Genomic DNA, 18,259 nt, shown 5'->3' with positions numbered 1-18,259 from the left:
CAACAGCCTGTTAGCAAAGATGACAGTGGGTTAGCCAGAAGAAGGAAATATTTTGCTGTTTGAGGAATTGCTAATTACTACATGTCTCAGTTTCCCCATTTAAGAATGTGTTCTTTAAAACTGTCTGTTTTCTCCCAAGTCTGTACCTCTTTCAAACAGGCATGAATTTTGTTATAAGGTCCTCTGCAGCAAGGCTGTCATGAATCCAATGCTGCTTCCTCCAGAGAGGCTCAAAGTGCTTCTGTGCATCAGTTAGGGAATGGCCTCCATAACAGGATAGAACTTGAAAGGGGTTCTTTCCAATATTTTTTAAGGTACTTTTACAGATTTTGTGGTTAAAGGCTTCTATTTTTAAAACCCTAAATCTTGGAATGTGGCTCCATAACAGTACATAGTGGGATTTGGAAAAAGTCTGCTAAAATTGTATATTAGGAATAGTGAAGCAGTTAGGTCATGTTAAAGTTGTTAGACTTCCCGGTGCTAGTGCATGTCTTTTGGGAGGTTTTTTTTTTTTAATGAATGCTTTTCTTTTTAAAAATACAAATAATGAACCTTCCATTTTAGACAAATGTTCCTTTTTTACGATGGTGGTTTTTTTCCTAGTAAATGGCTTTTTTAGTGGGAACTGCCTTGCTCTTTCCATCTGATCTCTGTGCCCACGTCTCTGAATGTTTCCATTTCAGAAAGGAGGAGGATTCTGGTGCCAGCAGGCAAACTTCAAAAGCTGCCATGCAGGAAAATTCACAGTTCAGAGGCATTTGGAATGAGCGATAAATAAAAAACCACCAAAAATCCCTTAAACTTTTACTGCCGTGCAAAAATAACAGGAAAACTTGTTTCTTGGTTCCTGTAGTCCTTGTCATGCTACAGTACTGAAACTGAATATTCTTGTCATCCCCTGAAAAGAACCTGAGATATTTAGGAGCACCCAATAGCTTTTAAAGAAAATACAATGTTTTAGCTGTTGAATGCTGCAGTTGTGGTGTCACACTTGATGACTTCAGATGAGACTTTTGGGTGTTGTTTTGATGCAGGACACAGGTAATGGCTCTCTTTCCCCTCATGCAGTGCTATTACTGCTGTTTGTCACACCACAGACCCAAGTGGTTCCTGGTAGTCATGCTCACCCTTATTCTCAGCACCCAACTCCAGCCATCCTTGTGGAGCTGAGTTTGGATTAGGCGTAATTTTTTTTTCTGTCCAAGCCTCCTAAGAGCCTATTGAGAGGGAAGGGGAATGGCTTTTCTTTCCAAGAGCAGCTGAATGTGGTGCCCTAGTTACCATGGTTTTTTAAATGGAGTACTTCAGAGGATGTATAAAAGCATCTTTAGTACTTGCAGTACAAGGAGAATGAAAGGGCCTAGATTATGTCAGCAGTGTACCAGAGGCTTAAGTGAGTATCATTCATTTATTGTTAGATGATGACCCAATTTGGATTGTATTTATGGAGTTGGAGGGGAGAATGGACCTGTTTCAGATTACTTTTGAGCTTTAAATGTACTTACAGGCTTTGTGTAGGAATTGCATTGGCTCCCGCTGGGTAAACAGAGCCTTTCAGAGGGTGTTCCCCATGTAGTGGAGCAGTGATGCATCCTCGCTTGTCTTGTGCTGCCAAAATGGGTTGATTCATACCACTTCTCTCCACGTGGCCATGTACTGAATGGGAAAAAAAAATTAGTTGTCAGACAGAACTTGCCCAGCTGATTTTTATTTATTTTATTGCATTTTCCTGCAAGGATTTTAAAGCCTCCAGTTAGTGTATAATTTGCCAACTGGTTCCAGCTAAGCAGATTCTTAGCTGAAAGCTGTGGCCCTGCAAAGGACTGGTAAAGGTAATAGGTTGTGATGTCTGTACACAGTAGGATGCTTATTTTGGCTGCATTTCACACCTGCCCTCCACACCTTCCTGTAAAACAGTGGGTAGTCTGTTCTAAACGACACCTGTGTCATGATCCATTGCCTCCTTTTTACCTGGCTGTGATGGCAATATCTGCATCTCCTTCTGGGAGTCTCCTACTGTCCTTTAAACAATTTCGGTACTGCTGAGAGGAACATGCCATCTGCAGATCCTGTGACGGATGTAATTTCTTGAATTATTTTTTTTTCTCCTGCAAGGGTTCCTGTAGTCATTAAGCTCACCCCTGATGATGCAAACTGCTTTGAGAAGAGTCCAGAGCGGAAGCTGCTGTTCTTAAACCCATCTGCAAATTTGAGAGGGGGAAGTGAGAAGATGAGCATGGAAAACTCATAAGGAAATGAAGCTTGGTAAAGTTCAGCAAACACTACATGTTAGCTCAGATGAGCCTCATGTGAAAAGCAGTGGAAATATGGGTTGCATTGTAATTAGCAGCATTGACATTCATTTCAGTGGAGCCAGGGTTGCATCTCCCACTAACCAACACTTTATAAGTCTGTGTTTCTTCCCCTGGAGAGGCACATCTGCCTCACATCCTCTGCAGCTTGCTTTTAAAGGGAGCCCTTTCCCCGTGAAGAGGGGGAGAAGTGCATCCATGCCTTCCTACAGCTGTCCCAGCAAGCCATAGTCTGGTCTGCTCCAAAGGGGGGCTGTATTCCAGCTCTGGAGGTGTGTGGCAGGATGGTCACTGGGACAAACTGTGGAGGAGGAGAGGGCTGCAAGCACTTAGAGACTGTCTGGACTTGTTCCTTTGAAGATACCATCAGCTGCAAAGTCTGGATGCATCCAAGCACCAGTGCATCCACGTCCAGGCTGTGCTGGCACCACTTGGCTTCTGCATTAAGAGAAGTTGTTGCTCTGTAAGAGCAATCCAATGCTTTTCGGTTTATAGAGAACCTGCTGGCTGGGAAAGCTTTTTTGTTTGTTGGCCAGAGTACCAGAAGTGTGTTAAAGGCAGGTGTACTGCACAGCTGGAGGTGGGGGTGGGCAGGTGGTCTCACAGGGGAGGGTCCCTGGGGTCTGCCAGCACGTCAAGGTCAGAACAGCACCAGGTTGCCTGCAGCAACTGCAGAATCGAATATGTAGGGGCAAACTGGCATTTCCTTCTTCTCATGGCTTTCTCAGGAGTGCAGATGGCAGGTTTTGATAACTAAAGGCTTAGTACAGAGACGTCTGTCTAGTGTGGGATATGTAAACCTCAATTCAGGCTTGGATATGTTCCTTTGCTGTCTGTAGGAGGTTTAGGCTGATTTTTCTGTTCTGTTCCTTTTTTCCTTCCTGGTGGATTTTTATGTTGTTGTTATTGTTGGGTTTGTGTTATTGTTGTTGTTTTGGTTTTTTTTACTCCAATTTCATTTGTAGTGTTGGTCCAAGTAATGGATAATGAAAATTAAGTAGCTTGGCTTGCCTTTTACACAGCTACTGCTGTATGTAGTTTGCAGTTTAATGAGAAATGAGGCAAGGCAGGACTCATTTTCCTCTCATATAGCCAAACTGGCTATGCGGGACTTAGGAGTAAGGTGGGATAGTAATCGAGTATGATGTTGTGATATTTAGAGCAAGATCACAGGAAAAGCATTGTATTCCTTCGAACAGGATGGAGCCTTTCACGTGATTTTTTTTTTTTAAACTTTAATTCTGTAATCTTGATCTGTTATCTAAGAGCAGGAAGATGTCCTATATTTGGAAATGTATTTCATATGCTCGAGGAGCAAAAGATTCCATCTTGGTCTGTCTAGGGAGGCCTGGTGTTCCCCCTGGTGTGAGGCATCTTGTTTGGCAAATGCTGGGGGGTGCTGTGCCCAGGGTGACGCCCTGAGTGACCTTTAAACTTGCTTTAGGGCTGGAGGGTTTTTTGTCTGTTGCTGTTGGCTCACCTCCAAGGTATGTTGTGGGCTGTGCACTGCTTGCCCACTGCTGTTCCCCAGACTTCCCCTTCACTGTGTCTCTCATACCTGAGAAGTCACTCCAGAGCAGCTCTTCACTGGTGCTTCCCACTTGGTGAAATCTGTCTGTATGGACAGTCTGTTGTTGATCTGACCTGATTTGTAGGCTTACACCTTCCAGAGCTCACCGGAGTTTCAGAAGGAATAAAAAAATAGCTTTAATGTCAGTGGCCTGGTGTCAGGAGGTTTGATTACTGCTTTTTTGTTCATCCTGCTAGCTTTTCTCCTAGACTTCTTAGGCATGTGCAGTTTATGATTTAATTTCTTCTTGACTTAAATAACTTTGAAAGGAGTAAAAAGCTGTTCAGAGTTGTGACTGGGGATGCAGAAACTTTCATGCCTTTCTCTTCTACAGCACATGATGCTTCAGGTGCAAGGGGGAATGGGGGGCTGTCCTGTAAAGCAATCCACTGCATATCTGCAGCCAGAGTCCCATTTCAAGCCCTATAGGGTAATGTGGGGATACTCTTTTAATCTCATGTGTGACCCTCAGCTTTTAAAGAGCACAGCTGAGCCTGCTTTTTTACTTTGTCAAGTTTGAGTCCCACACACTGTGGTCCTCAAGGCCAGAGTGGCTTTTCTGCCACTGCACTTCCCCTTAAGCTTTTACCCTGGTTTCAATATAACATCCCTGCCTGCTTTCTCTTGCCCCATTTCACCCGCATTTGTATGGAGTGGAAACACTACAGAGTTTTTTTACTACTTTCTGGAGAGATGTAGTCTTAAGTTAATTGAGGGAAGACAGATGGGACCTGCCAGCTTTTCATATGCCAGCAGCTCATCAAGGGTAGAAATTAAATGTCTGATGGCTTGCCAAGATGAGCTTGTTAGTGTATTGCCACGGGGTGGTTAGGACTCGGGGGGGGCACAGGGAATGACTTCTTACAAAGTTGGGGTGCAGTAGTTGAAGTGTTCACGGAACAAGTGGCACACATGCCCCACTCTTTGGAGATTGCTGCATGGTGCAGCCGCCCAAGGACCCGCTGCCTGGAAGGGAGAGTCGTGGTGTGGATTGGTCGTGGTGTGACATCCTTGAGCATCCCTACCGTGGCTGGGTGTGGAAGTTCCAGGGCTGGCTTGCTCATCACCTGCCTGGGCTCCCCTGTTGAGCTCTTGAATCCCCGAGGGGAATTGTGAACTCTTTTCTTGAAAGACAAAAGGCAAAGTGCTACAAACCACAACAACTTCCACGCTAAAAATACCATAAAAGGCTGTGTCCTTAGGAGCTGGGCATGGGAGCAGTTCCCACCCACATTACTGCAGCATGAGTCACCAGGCTATTGCAACTGCTCTCCATGTGGATGCCCGGCTGAAGACGCACGGTGGAACAGAGGGAGGAAGGGGAACTGCTCCATGGTGCTGTGGATGTGATGAAGTTATGAAGAAGAGGATGACATGTGGGCATATGTGAACACTTTGCTTTCCTTTTGCTAGATTTTTTTGTTTGTTTTTGTTTTTTGTTTTGTTTTTAACTTCCAGCAAATGGTATTTGCTGATGATTTGAGCTTAAGGCTTTTGCAGCCAAGAGACTCCTGAATATGCAGAACCCCCCACTTTGGTTTTACAGCACAGTGATTGCCACATGATTAATATGAAGCTGAAAAACCCATCTGACATGGAAGTACGTTTTATTTACTCTCTTTAAGCCAAGTTTTTTTTTTTCTTTCACTGTTCTCTCTCCTCATCTTCATCCTTTTCCCCCTACCCTGATGCAAAAATAGGCTGTGTGTCCTTGTGACAGATGGTGTAACATCTCCCTTACATTGTGCCCTGCTCTTCCCTGTGCTTTATATTCAACAAGCAGGTATTAGCGAGTAAATTTGTTTAGGTTGTTTGGGTTTCTTTCCTGAGACACCACCCACTTAGGCTATGAGTATTGTTTTCCCTTTTCCTTCCCTTCTGCTTGACGTCTTGGCTATCGGGGTTTACCGGAATAAGTTTGTCAGTGAGAATTTCTTTAAAAAGCTTCCTTTATTTAGACACCAACGTAGTAATGACATCATGTGGGCAAATCTTCCAAGTTCCTCCAGGCTGAGTGACAGAGGGAGGTGGTGGCTGTGAATCTGAGCCCTGCCCCTTTCCCAGTACACTCCTGTGGTTCTGTTCAGTGGCTGTCCCTCAAAATAACTCCAGTCTTCCTCCTCCTCCTCCTCCTTTGGGGAGAGAGCAGGGAGGCCCCCCAGCACACTGATGTATCTTTAGCAAATGTTTTAGCAGTAGAATATAGCTGTGGTGGTCTGTTTGTCTTCCTACTCATCACTTCCAGGTTAGTCCTTTGCAGTGCTCTTTGGTGGATATTCACCTTGACCACTCAGGGAAGCAGGAGGCTTGCATGCTCAGCCTCTTTGATTCTACCAAATTTTGCATCAGTCCAGTTTCCAATAACTTTAACAGGGAAGTAGGTGAAGAAAGTTAAAAATGTCTGCATGGACAGGCAGAAAGCAGCGGGAACGGGCATATATGAGATGTACTGCTTGTTTTATGGTGGAGGGAAGGATGCATTGGGCAGGGAGCAGCAGAGCAGGAGCTGGCCACCAAAGTAATGCACTGTCAAACTTATTTTGTGAGTGATTTCTTAAAAAAAGTATTGTTGAGTGTTTCTGAGTGGGGGAAAGGTGTATATTTGTTAAGGATTAAAAAGTGGTGAGTGTGACCTGGACAAGATTTTGTGGACCTTCTGGAGAAGTTATTCCTGAGTTCCATATCATTTGTCTTTGGAGAAGAAAGCATGCTATGGTGTGCTAAGCTTCCCCTTGTATGTGCTCAGTTTGTTAAAATGTTATCACAGGTATTTCCTTACCTGCCTGCAGTAACTCCTGGGTGGTTTTTTTATGCGATCAATAAACCAGAGCTTATTTAATCAATGGAAAGGTATAAAACTCTCTTGAGGGAATTTAATTGACTTCCTTGATTCTGCTCATCCTACTGTTGAAGTAAACTCTAAGGCTGACGTACATCATGGCTATTGCTCTTTAGATCTGGGAGACTTTGAGCAGCAGACTTACTAATTCAATGTGTCCATAATGCAAATTTTTCTAGTTGTGTCTAGAATGTGGGTCAGGTGAGCAGCAGTTTCCAGCCCTGTGCTGATACCTGCTCTGCACTGCTGCTGCAGTTGTTGTCTTTCCAATATTGATCTTCTTGATACTCTGAATTAATAAAAACCAAAATTAATCCATATTGCACAAATACCTTGCAACATCGCATGGATGGCCACAATACTTTGTTCTCTATAGAAAGTTATTTTGCAAACTTAGGTGGTGTTAGAAGAAAATACAAATTTGCATGTGCCAGTTTCCGAGAGTCTTTCAATCAGGTAGCACAGAGAAGTGGGATCTTTGGGGGAACAAACAAGGTCTTTTCCTAGGGTCTCTTGTGGTCCTTGGCAAAAAAAAAAGAGAAAAAAAAATCCAGTGCCCAAAATGCAACTTTAATGAACCTTAATTAAAACATAAATATGTTTTTACTACTGGGAAGTGACGCCTGATAATGTTTTCTCTAAAGATGGGGTGTGGGGATTGGGTATTTTAAGCTGCAGCTATTCTCAAGTTGTTGTTTTGTGACCTTCTTCTAATAATACATTTCTTTAATACTTTCTTTAGAGTTTATGTAGTTCTATAAGCTTTTTCAGACAAAGATGGGGGAAAAGAAAAGGGAGCAGCAGCCCATTGGGATAACTACTGAAATCTGTGTTCTGATGGATATTGGTGCCTAAGGGGGTGCAGTGTTAGAGTTGGGTGTACCTTGTGAAGGACCTTTCCCACGTCAGAGAGATGGCTTGTGCTTCAGCTTTTCCTCTGGCTGTAGCAACTGTCTGATTGACACTGCCTGCTTCTTAAAAGCAATTGGAAACAGGATCAAGGTTTAAATAGCTGAAAGAGGAAATCTTGGACTGAGGAATGATGTGCAGATAGAGATGCTGTAGTGCAGGAATCCCAGGGAAGGGCAGGTGTAAGAAATGTCAGTTTAAATTTCAGGTCTTTATGGTTTGGGGTGTGGCTGACTCTCTGGAGTCTCTTGGGATTTACCTGCAAATGTTGTCTCTGAGATAAGAGAGCCAATAAATTCCCATGTGAAACCTGAAGTTCTTCATCATCCAAGGGCTGCTGGGCTTCTCATCCCCTCTTGCTGACAGACTGAAAAGCAAGCACAGATCTTGAGGGACCAGTGAGAGCTGATCCTGGGCTTTTGTGAACATCAAAGATGCCATGAAAAAGTTTCTCAAAGAGAAGTTATGTACAAGATAGGAGAGAAGAAGCATTTTCAGGTTGAGATGCTGACGTTATCTGTGTCTCAGTAGCTACCCATGGAAATGGTCTGGCTCTCCAAAGGGAGCAGCAGTTACGTGTTTCCCCATGTTTGCTTCTGGTGGTATTGTGGGAGGAAAGCAATTAAACTGATGGTAAATAATAAACACATATGAAAGCAGCCAAGCTGAAGGAACAACAGGCAAGAGTGGTCTGTGCTGCATCTGTGGTGTGCTGCTCCATCTCAGAGAGCATCAGGAAAGTTCTCTAGGAAGAACCTGGTGGTGGGGCTGGAGAGCTGTTTGGCTGAAGGGATAATGAAAGTGTTTATGGAGTTGTTTACTTGTTTATATATATTTTTTTTTCAGAACCCAGATCAGTGGTTTCTACTAGTTGCTAAATTAAATGAGCTGAGGCCATTTTGCTTCCCAGCAAATCCTTTTATGCTGTGGTGCCTTTTCAATGACCAGAGGCACAGTCAGAAATGACAGCCCAGTCTACTGGAGGTGTTAAGACCACATGTCCAGCCTTGTGTCAGGAAAAGAAAAAGGTTGCTACTCCCCAAAATATACTGAGCCCTCTTCCTGTGGCCACTGGTTGGGAGAGTGGGCTGTGTGGAGTGGAGTGCTTGCAAATCCCACACTGCTCCAGGGCTTGGCTTGCCACAGTAGAGAGAATCTTGCTTGAAAGAGGTTATGGATCATTCAACATCAGAAACTTGCAAAAGTGGTCCTTTCTGCACCGCCCTCCCTTCCTCCATATTCTCGGACCAAGAAATTACTTACTTATTTTGAAACTCATATTTTTGAAATCTGTCTTTGGCAGAGCCTTGTGCCAAGATGAAGGCCAGAGTTAAGGCCTCTGGGAGCTTTCATCAAGAGATGATGCAAGGCTGGTGCTGAGCTGCTGCAGGTGCTGGTTTTGCATTTTCCCTTACATCAAATTTGGGACACAAAGTCATTATCTGGGTAATCCTTTCATTGCAAGGAACCCCACTTGTGGATGAAAGCTGTTTGGGCTTGGTATTGGCAGTCATGGGCAGGTTTCAGTCATGAGTCTGCAGTGGGTCAGCTTGGGTGGCCATAGCTGAGCATTTCATATCCTGAATAATACTTGGACTTTTGGTGCCCTTCTTAGGTTTAGGACCTGACATTTGATATTGTGGTTGCCTAAAAAAAGATTAAATTAAAAATAAAGAGTGACTGAGTAGTGCTTTTTTGGAAACTCTAACCTTGGTGCTCTGTTTTCATGTCATGCCTGGGTTTAATTCTTTATTATAACTCATTAGCAGAAGTGCCACAGGCTTAGTGCCTGATGTAGAAAGTTTCTTTTGGTTACTGAATAAAAGTGCAGCACCAGCAAGAGTGGAAGCTTCATCTGTGTCGTTTGGGGATGATGGTGATATTGTCTGGCAGGAAGGAAGTGCAGTGTGTGGTGAGAAGAGCAGGTTCTTAAGGGAGCATATCTAGAATACAGCAAGTACTCAGGATGGGCACAGTATCTTCTGGGGTGGTTTGCAGCTGGAAAACATGGGCAGCTGCTTGAAGCCAGTTCAGTGGTGCAGAAGTGGCTCTGTCTCTTCAAGCCATGCTGCTGGAACATTGTCTTCTCCACGGGACCTGTAATGGGATGGAGGAGGTGCTGGAGACTGCACGGCTGGGAAGGGCAGGACCGGGCTGTGCCCAGTCTGGGCTGGGTTTGCTGGGTGGGCTTAAATCACCCCCTGCTGCTTATTGTTGGGAGTGAACTGTTACTCTACTAAAAACCCTTCTGAAACAAGGGAGACAGAAACAATTTGGGAAAGCAAATATTTCCTGATAACAGTGAGCAACAAGCTTTTGTTTGCTGTCAATGGAAGGAAGTGGGAGAAACGTGTAGTAACTGTAACGCAGCAAGGCTTTACTGCTGGAAAAGAGATTTAGTGCACACAGTCCTCTGGCAGGGGACATATCCATGACAAAGGGCTGCTTAAAAGTGGGTGGGAAAGGCGCAGCTTTTGTTTTGCTGCAGCAGTGTATCTATGTGGAGCAGATGCTAAAAGAGGGTCTGTGACCAAGGTGGTAATCCAGGTCCGCACTTACATGGGAAGTGGGAAACAGGGAGATGAAGTCCTTGGTTTGTATTCAGCCAGGACAAGTTTGAAGCAACTGTGCTTTAAGTTAAAGGGAGGCTCCTCTCTACTTAACTGTGATAAAGTGTGAACCAGCTCTGATCTCTGTTCTCTGGAAAGAACCTTCCTGCTGAGGAACTTTATACTTTGGTTAAAAAAAAAAAAGCTCCCATGCAATATTAGATTTGAAGTCTTATCTGGCAGCCTGCAGGCATGTTCTAACTCATGTAGGGATCTTATTCTTTGTGTTGGACCCATTCTTTACATTAAGGGAAAAAAAAAGTTTTTTTCTTATCAAAAGGCGCTCCACTGCCCTTAGATGCTTATTTATTTGCAACTTCCCTTTTCCAAGCTTTCTTGCACAGTGTAGATTCCAACTGCCCTTCAGTAGGATGCATTGTGGTTTCCCAGGTTTTGATCTTGGAACAGGAAGATTAATTTCTCAAGCTACTGAGGAAATCATCATCCTGCTTGCAAATGCCTTTTATAACAGTTAACTGAAATTTTGTACTTATAAGCAAACAGTTTAAAGTGAACTGTCTAGTTGTTGCTTTGTTGGGTATATGTTAAAGAATTTATATATTAAATATTAAAGAACTTATATATTAAAGAATAAAAAAAGGTAAATTCACCTTTCAAGTTCAAAGTACCTTTTTTTCTTCAGATGAGCATGTTTTCAGCCAAGTAGAACTGCATCTTGAAATGCAGGTGATACTTGAGTTTATTTATTTCCCAGAGAGAACAGCATCTGCTGCTGCTTTTCTGGACAGCCTTGCATGGGCCTCCATCCTACCAAATGCTTGTCTTTATATCATGGCCACAAGTTCTCATGTACTTAAACTTCTCCCTCTCCTTTTTTAAACTTCCTCCTCTTTTATCTCATCTAAGAAAAGGTTTTGTGAGTTTTTTAGTTCTTCCATTCATACTGTCACTTCCTTCATGCAAGCTCCAGCTTTCACTGGAAAAACCTTTCTCAAGTATTTCTGTCAATAGACTTGAGCCTGCTCTGGTCCCCTTTGACTTGCTTTTATCCCACTCCTATTGCTGTCCATTATTCACATCACAAGTGCTGAGGACATGCAAAACAGTAAATGTTGGCAATAGATCCTCTGTGGTTCTGAGCTCAGGCTTTTCTGAAGTTCTTTGTGTTGCTTTCTCAAGCATGTTTGATCAAAGGTTCTGAATGCCTCTGAAAACCTAGAAATGGAAAGGTGGCATCTGGTTTGATGTCTTTCCGTGTCACCTGGCTCCCTCAGTTGTACATTGCCTTGGATCCTGGGCTCCAGGATCCAGCACCAGCCCACCTGGCTATTCTTCCACCACTCCCCTGAGCATTGTACTTAAATACAGAAACTGCTAGTGAAATAATATGGCTTGCTCCAAAATGTCGGTACCATTTGGTTTTCCCTGTCTGGAAAGCTGTGTGTCTCTTTCGGCCCCTGTGGCAGTTTTATAGTTTATAAAACTATAAAAAGTTTATATCATCCACAGTAAAATGCTGACAGCCAAATACACGGTAAATTGTGAGATGTGTTTCAAAGCTCTGACCAAATGGCACAGATTTTGTTTTCAACACTGTTCACAAACCACAAGAATACTTGAGTGATTTTCATATTAACTCCTAATCTGGAAAGCTGCTTTTAACAGGGTGTCCTATGTGACCATTGCTGTTTCATAAGCTGAAGTATTACCTCTGCCTTAAGTCTTCACCTATGGTTGGGTCTTATAAACATGTTTTCCACTAGGAGAAGAAGGGAGGACTTCTTGTGTGGACAATTCCCTCAAAGGGAAGACAGCCACTATGAAGAGGGAAAACTGGTAGTAACAGATCTGGATCAGGCTTAGGTACTTAGCAATTTTTTTACTTCATTCTTCATTGGCAGTCAGACTTTCCACATCTCTCAGGTGGGAACTGGGGGAGTTAAGTCCCTCCCAGTGTAAGCGAAGAGCCACATTCAAGACTATCTGGTGAAACTGGATAAGCACAAGTCTGTGGGGCCTGATGACATGCATTCCAGGATTCTAAGGGAACTGGGTGATATTGTTGGCAAGTCATTTTCTGGAATTTTTGAAAAGTCACAATGATCAGGCAAAGTCCCTGGTGACTGGAACCAAGGGAAGCATCATATCTGTTTTTAAGAAAGGTAGAAAGGGGGACCTTGGCAATGCTACAGATCAGTGAACCTCACCTCTGTGGCTGGGAAGATCATGGAACAGATCCTCACGGAGGCAATGCTAATGCACGTCCAAAAGACAAGGAGGTGATCTGACACAGCCAGCACAGCTTCACTGTGGGCCCATTGTGCCTGACCAACCGTGGTGGCATTCTCTGGTGGAGTGACTGCAGCACTCAACAAGGGAAGACCAATCGGTCTCATCTACATGAGTTCTGTAAGGCCTTTCACTTGGTCTCACATGACACCCTTTTCTTTAAAGTGAAGAGATACAGATTTGAAGGGTGGGCTGCTGGATAGAAAAGAAATTGGCTGGTTGGATGTAGTCAGAGAGTTGTGGTCAGTGGCTCTATGTCCAGGTGGAGGCCAGTGACAAGTGATGTCCCTCAGGGTTCTGTCTTGGAGCCAGCTCTTCACGAGTCAGCAGTGTATGCTCATCGACCAGAAAGCCAATGCATCATGGGCTGCAGTCAAAGCAGCTTTTCAAGCTTTGGAACTACATGCTTTGTTTTAACCTTGTTAAAAAAGCTTTGGGAGACGTTTTCTCAGTACTTTCCGGTGTTGGATCAAATACTTCTTGTTGCCCTCAAGTTTTCTATTACTGGATATGCTTGTATGGGGCTTTGATAGAAGAAAACAAGTTAACAAAAGCTCATGAATTAGCATCTGGAGATGCTGTTTGAAGGTAATGCAAGTCCAGGATACTGCCAGTAAAATGGTCAGGGAGTGTCCTCAGCAGAGACTGCCAAAGACAAATAATTTCCTGCAAGGGTTCTGTATTTGGAGGCAGTGTGTGCTGATTAAACTCATTAAAGTGCTTGAAGGAATGAGGGTGGTTCCTAGCGGCTGAGCATTAGTTGGGGTCAGGCTAATGGCTGAAGATCCCTCCCTCCTAAGAAAGAGGCGAAGCCAGAGGCTCTGGAAAGCAGTGTAAGACACAGAGTCAGAATAAGTCTCACTTCAACTCAAATATCTGCAGCATACAAGTCATTCCCCTCAATAATTGTTTTGGATAAGTTTTTCACAGACAAGCTGCATCTTGTTTGTGGATTTTTAACTTCCTGCTCTTTTATTTCATTGGCTGTACCAGCAACTTTATATAATGATACATTTTTTGTTTCCTTACATGTGTTTTAAAAAAGATGCTGCCTGTCTGTGCCAAAGAGAGCACAGGGTGGTGGTAGCATGATCAGTTATGTTTGCATCCTTGTTCCTTTGGTTTTGGCTAGGGAGCATCACTAGCTCCACAGTGCCCAGGCTGAGATCTTGGGTATCAGCCAGGACATGTGTCCTCCCTCTGCTGCTTTGCGCACATGTTGGGGGTGGGTGGCCTCTGGCTGACAGTGCCAAAACCGGGGAAAGTTTTAAGTAGCAAAAGGAGCCTTTAGCTTACCCAAAATTGCCAAGTATAGCTGGAGGCAACAATGACAGGGGAGGAGTAATGTGTCCTGTAGTGTTGGTACATATACCAAAAAGAATAAAATACAGTGTTTCAGGAGGAGTGCCTGTCCAAGTGGAGAATGACCATCATTGTAGCTTCCTTTAGTTTCTGGTTAAAGAAATGCAAACTGCTTTTCTAGTCTTAAGCAAATAGAAGAAGCCAGTTACTAAGCTCTTGTCTGATACAGTTCCCTTCCAAGTCAGTGCATCACCCCCAAAAAAGAGGATTTTTGTTTTGTTTTCCCTCTGGCTTTTTTTTGTGTCCCCTTTTAATAGACACTGGAATAGAAAAAGAAGGGAATGCAAAGAGAAAATTAATCTTCAATTCCCAAAAGAAGCATGCGGACCTTTGCATTCTTCATTTTACTTTTTTTTTTCAAATGAAAACTCATTTATATAATGATGTTTTAAAAAAATAACTCATGCATCTTTGATTTTTGTGCAGTGCTTTGTCTGGATTTTTTTTTTGCTACTGTTGTCTCTAGAAGATCAGCTCACATTAAAAAGAGTTTCAGAAATGTTTGGATGCTCTTTTATTCCCCATGAGGTCTAAAAATAGAAGCTGACAAAGAATTGCTTATAGATTCACTCCTCTGTTAAGAGGGTTTAGCTTATGTCTAAAGCTGAATTTTCTGGCTTTGCAACAGAGTTGAGCTGGGCTTACTGAGCATAAGCAGAGAGGAGACCAAATCTCTTTATCAGCCCTCCTGTTTATCTCCTCCCATCTCCATCCTTGGGGAGAAAAGTGCCAGGGCACCAAAAATGTGTGTGAGAATGAGAGCCTGTAAGTACTGGGAGCAAAGGAAGAGGGGTAGTAGAGAGAGGGTTGAGAGAGGTTTTATTTATTGGTAGTGCTGCTCGTGTTGAGGGGGATGGATAGCATAGAGTTGCAGTCTTACATGTCTTTTTAGTTATTTCTATAACTAGAAGACTTGGCCAATGTATTTGGGTTTCTTGATATTGCTGTAGTCTAGCAGCAAAATGTTGTCATCGTTGTCACCACAGCTTGCAATTGTACTGTAAAAACTTGGTGCAAATTAGGAGAATAGAGGCAATTGTGTGTAATCTGCATTTAATGTGTGTAAGACACATTATAACTTGCTAGGTGATAACATATATAAAATATAATCTTTGTGATGGGTTGCTTGATTATGATAGTGGCTACCTCTGAAAGGGTGTGAGACCTGCTGAGTTACCAGTGCAATGTACCTGCTGGTATAAAGGTGTGTTGGGCTTTCAGACCTGCATGGGAAATCCTAGGACCTAACCAGGGTAGAAAATGGCAAGAAAAACCACACCAGGTTGTTTCTTTTGCAATGGAAAAGGAGCATAGTTTACTTTCTGCCATTGTATGCCCTGCCATAACAGAGTATTCCTTCCCCACCAGCTCCAAAGGGACCTGCCTTTCATCTGTATTCAAAGACTCCTGTGCTGGTAAAGGGTGGTGCCTTTGCTGTGCCAGAACTGGAAAACTGACCAACTTCTTATTTCCCTTGCAGTGAGCCCAGGGGACGAGAGAGTGTGGATTGCCTCCTGCCTTGCCTCTTCTCCCAGCCGCCTGCAGTGAGCTCTCACGTGCCAGAGGACGACGGTGGAGGAGAGCAGCCACGTGAAGCTGGGGTGGTGGGGGTGAGCCAGAGGGTATTCCACTGGTGGGCTGTGAGAACTGAGGGTCCCCACCACCCTGCAGCAGAGACAACTGGCTCCTGCCAGGTAAATGCCTTCAGGGGAGTGGACAACTCCAGCTGAACTGATGAATCTTGGCACCCGATACAAGGCTCAGGTAAGGGCACATTGCTTGGAGCTGGGGTTGTGTTTTTATCCTGTCTTCTCCAAACTCACAAACTGGCTCTGGAGCAAATGAGAATCACACTGAGGGCTGTCATATACAGTGGTTACACATGCTAGTAAATCAGCAGGATCTCATCTACAATGATGCTGGATGCTCTGGCTTGTTGGGGTATTGCTGGTGGCATCAAAGTGAGTTGCAGTTGGTGTTCCCACTACTTCTGCTGAGGGAGGTGACTGTGGTTTTATCTAGCCCAGCATCCAGTGCAGTTTCAGATGCAATGCAAGTTTACTAGGACAGGATACTATTTGAATTTTCTGTAGCACATCTGTGATTCATCTAAAGTGATCTATGGGCAGTCACTTTCAAAGACCCAAAGACAGTTAAAACAAACCTTCCTGCAATTCAGCTGGCTTAGTGCTCCTTATGCTCTTAAAACAAACAAACAAAAAAGCTTGCTTGTGTTCTCCTGGGTTGTAGTCAAGGAAATAAATATGCAAACAGGATCTCCTGTATCTTGGTTCATCCTGCTTGATAGTAATTTCATTCCTGAAGCCGTAGTTCACTTTGTAAGTGCTGGTTTTGATTTCCTTTCTGGTAGCAGAGATGTAATCGTGTGCCGGGTTTGAGCTAAGGTTGGGGATGCACAGTCCAGTGCTGCATTTTGAAGTGGTGCTGGCCAGGATTCTGGGTTTGTTAATGAGTGAGAATCTGGAGATCTGGGGGTCAGTACAAGTCCTCGATGCAAGTGCACTGAATGTGTTGTCCATTCTGGAGTAGAAACTTGGGGATCTAGTAAAAAAATCGCTGCTGCAGCAGCTGCAATACCAGAGATGAGGGTGCTGGTCAGTCTTGTACCCAGCCTCAGGAGCAGGCTGACTTCCGCATGGGGCTGGTTCTCAGGAAGCAAAAGCTCTGCCTGCAGTCAGCAGCGTGGCCATCACTTCCTCCTCGGCTCATCACCTCACAGGCACACAGCCAGGCATGCCAGTGCCCGCCTGTAACAGCCCACGGCCCTTCCTGAGTGCCTTGGGGGTCTTTGAGGTTTCCTCAGGCTGTGGTGATGCAGTCAGAGCAGTCCCAAAGCTGAGCTCACTTTGGCTGTGCATGGTAGGTATGTGCAGTGGTGTAATGCTGTGGCATTGCTTCTGAAAGGCTTTGAGCACGTGGGAAAAGAGCCTCTGATGACAGCTCTTCTTGGCTTGCAGCTGCTGGCTGTCCCCCCCAGATGCTACCACGCAGCCAGGATGAGCAGGTTGCTCCAAGCCCTTAGCCTGTGTGGTTTGAATCATTTCAAGGTGCCTGTTTCATGCACTTAAAAAGCCCTGATGGGGCTTACTCAACTTCTCTCAGCTTGCTTTAGTTGCTTTCACTGCTTTGCATGGGCAGGTTTATTCCAGGGTGTGCAAGTCCATGAGTCACTGTTACAGCTAGTAGTAGCTTTACAAGTGAGTAGTAGCTTTAAAAGTGCCTGCAGACTGCATGTGTATGTTGTGAGAGGCTTTTGCCTCTTAGCAAATGTATATGCATTTTCACTTACATAGGTGTATATGCTTTTCCTTTAAAACTGTTTCCATAAATCAAAAATTGCAGGCTGATACCATAGATGGCTAAAGACATAAAATGCTGTGCTTAAATGTGCTTTTAAAATAGAATGTGAAACAGGAACGGTGATTTGTGTTTCGACAGTGGTGGGTGTTACTGTAGTGAGTACATACCTTTTTTACTTTATTCCACAGCAGTAGTTTCACTCTGATAGAGGCCAGAGTTGTAGTGAAGTACGGTGTGTGAAAACTTGCCTTTTTTTTTTTCTCCTTGCAGCAGTCTCTATTTAAAGTTAAGTGGACACATTCAGAATGAGAACACACATTTACCTAAACCCATTTCTGCTTTTTCAGTGACCTTCTGCCTAATAGAAACCAACTACAAACATGTAGTCTTAATGTCAAATGGCTTGAGTAGTTCCTGTTCTACAGCACAAAAGATTTAAAAACTGTGTTCCAGAATATCCTCAAATCCATCCTGAGACTGAGAACATGTTGCTATGCTGTGTTTCCTAAGAAGCGATTTTATTGATATTTTCATTTTCAAAAGCCCATCTGCCAAGCACGATGACTGCTGATGAACTGATAAGCGTGAGACATTGTGTCGTGGCTGGGGGTGACAGGGGACACGTATGTGTCCTGGGCTGTGTCACAAGGAGCACTGCTGCTGGCCATGGGAAATGCTCAGTTCTCCTGGGCAGCAAGCAGGGCTGCAGCACTGGGCTGGTGACTGGTGGGCAGAGGTTCCCCTCTCCCAGCCAGGCTGGTCCTGTCGGGTGCTATCATATATGGGACAGTGGGAGCTTGGCAGATCTGACTGGAAAAATACAGGGCTTGTGGGAAGAGTGTAACAGTAAAGCTGATTTATAGAGAACAAGTCTTGGATTTTTGATGCAGATACTTTCTTCTCACTGCCAGTATTTGAGATCCCAGCTGGTGAATTAATTTAAGGAAAGTTGCTTTCATTCAAAAATTGGATATTTTATGTCAGGTTTGCTGATGGCTAGATAATGTGCAATGTGGGTAGGCAGTAACACGTGCCTTTTCATTAAACATCTTTAGGCTTATTGTCATTGGTATTAATTTTTACTTCC

At 43.9% G+C, this 18,259-nt stretch overlaps 1 protein-coding gene across 4 annotated transcripts in view; it reads left to right on the top strand.

Moving 5' to 3' along the window:
* LOC131574544 (USP6 N-terminal-like protein) overlaps positions 1–18,259 on the top strand; it is an 83,562-nt gene that overhangs the window by 29,561 nt on the left and 35,742 nt on the right. For 3 of the 4 annotated variants that reach the window (XM_058829021.1, XM_058829029.1, XM_058829035.1), the window contains one exon: positions 15,332–15,615. The gene's annotated coding sequence lies outside the window, so the exon portion shown is untranslated. Of the gene's footprint in view, positions 1–2,115; positions 2,266–15,331; positions 15,616–18,259 lie in introns of all 4 variants that reach the window. The other variant, XM_058829040.1, reaches the window with a different exon arrangement.

Source organism: Poecile atricapillus, chromosome 1, assembly GCF_030490865.1.
Source record: "Poecile atricapillus isolate bPoeAtr1 chromosome 1, bPoeAtr1.hap1, whole genome shotgun sequence".
Taxonomy (NCBI): domain Eukaryota; kingdom Metazoa; phylum Chordata; class Aves; order Passeriformes; family Paridae; genus Poecile; species Poecile atricapillus.
This window is presented reverse-complemented; position numbering and strand designations above follow the sequence as displayed.